This window comes from Coloeus monedula, assembly GCF_965178545.1.
Source record: "Coloeus monedula genome assembly, chromosome: Z".
Classification (NCBI taxonomy): domain Eukaryota; kingdom Metazoa; phylum Chordata; class Aves; order Passeriformes; family Corvidae; genus Coloeus; species Coloeus monedula.
In genome coordinates this window covers 1,794,173-1,796,304 of record NC_138822.1, presented here as the reverse complement: position 1 = coordinate 1,796,304, position 2,132 = coordinate 1,794,173, and positions in this window count along the sequence as shown.

Genomic DNA, 2,132 nt, shown 5'->3' with positions numbered 1-2,132 from the left:
CCTTCTTTGGAATCCCACCTTTATCAGTTATTGCCAGGGGGAAAATACAAAATCCTCAGGAGCCTTTCTTGTTGACTGGGTGACAGGGAGAAGAAATACGCAAAATTTTAAGCAAGTGGTTTTTAGTTTCCATTTGAAACAGTATTTCTGGCTTAAGATTAAATTTGCTATTTTAGCCAAGGCCATCTAGGGATATAAAAAAAAGGGAAAGGTTATAGGAAGGTAGAGGATTCTTCATTCCTTTAACTAATCTAGTTTAGAAAAAGACATTTTTACAGGGCAGGGAAAATTAAACCCCTTCAATCTTCTGTTTCAACAGAAAAACTGGGAAAGAGTTGCTGGGAGTGCAGTCCTTTCTTTTTTTCCCATCAATACAGAAAATAATTAGGTCAAACTCCAGAGACTGAATCTGCATATCACCAAATTTTTGCAGCCCATCCACACAGAAAGAGTAACTTGTAGTCCACCACAGCTTCAGATCACTGTGGTAAGATCCAAGGATATTCCTCCTCTCTGCAGGAGAAAACACGTGGCACATTTTCCTTGTAAAAAGGCAGAAAACACCACAAATTCACAGGCCACATGAGGTCACTTTTTCTCATGAGCTGGAAACATCAACAGATGGAGTACTTGAGACTTTGGTTTGGCCTGTGGCTGCCAGAAGCCAAATCAGATTCTGAGAGAGACACCTCATGTTGCAGGGGACTGTAACTACTCACAGAGCTAATAAAAATAACTCTGCCCATGCTCAGCTACTAACAGGAAATAAAACTCCAGAGGAGCAGCAGGGAATCAGAGGCCTGGGAAACTAGTTTAGAAAGTCTTGGCTTATAAAATACTGGTATTTAACTCAAAACAGCTATCACAGTCCATAGCTGGTTGCATATGATTAAAAAAAAGCTAACATAACAACCTCAAAGTCTGTGGACACTAATCCTTAGGTGGAATCTGTTAAATTACAAACCCCTGTAAATCTCTCTCAGTTAACACATCACAGAAACTTGTTTCTCCTTCTTTTCCCTTAATTCACCTGCAGAAATCCTTCCCAACACCCACATTTTTATGCCTGAGGGGGAACAGTTTTGTGTATTCTTTCTGTGTGCTGGAGCTTGACCAAATGGTCCTTAAATGGGCCTTGTGTTCCTTCAGTAAAATACACAAAGAAGGAAAAATAACCTGATGTTCTGGATTGTTGTTGTGTGAGGACAGACTGACAGCTTTGCATGCAGCTGCTGAAGGGGAGGCAAACATTCCACCCTCCTGCTTCAAGGGTAAATCTGAAAATTGGTCATGATCTGGTCAGGCCAGTTTTCTCGTGAAGTTAAAAACGTATGAAGAGGATAAAAACACAAGCAGCAATTTCTATGAAAACACACTTTTTAACACTCATCAGTGTTCTCTGCTTTAATAAAGGATACACAGTGCCACCATGAAGACTCAAATGGTACAGGCAAATAATATATATGTTTTTTTCCTTTCAGTTCCAGAAACTTTAATAGAGGTCAGAATGAAAAATGTATTAAAATCACTGGAATTTCCCAAGTCAGTTCAAAATAAAATTATTAATAAAATGCACATAGTAGTTGTTGGTGCAAATGGTTATGTCTCAGCATTGATTTTGAATGAGTCTCTCTCTGCAGATCACCAGAGAAGTTCCTTTTTTCCAGTGTACCATGAAGGCATCAGATTCAACTCTTTCACCACAGGCCGAGTAACCGGGGGTTCTTGATTTTCCAAATCACTCAGCTATGCAGCCTTCATTAAAAAGCAGAAATGTTCGGCCTAGTGGTTTCCTAGCGAAACCTGAAAAAATAAAAATTAATTAAAAATCAGTTACATTCCAGCATTTCCTTGTGATGCAGATTAAAGGGGTGGTTACCACCATGGGAGGAGGACTGGGGAAAGCCTGACCTGTAACCATGAGGGGCGGGAGGGTTTGAGAAGGGGGCTGAAAGAAAAGGGTGAGCACAGTAGCCCCCAAGGCCTCTTCTACAGACTTGTAAGCAAGCCTTAAAAACTAGAAATTCATCTGTGCTCATGGTGATGCCTTAGGTTTTAATACTTTTCCAATCCTGTGCTTCCCAGTGTGTGACTCTGCAGCTCCTTGTGGCCTGTTCACTGCTGCTCTCTGT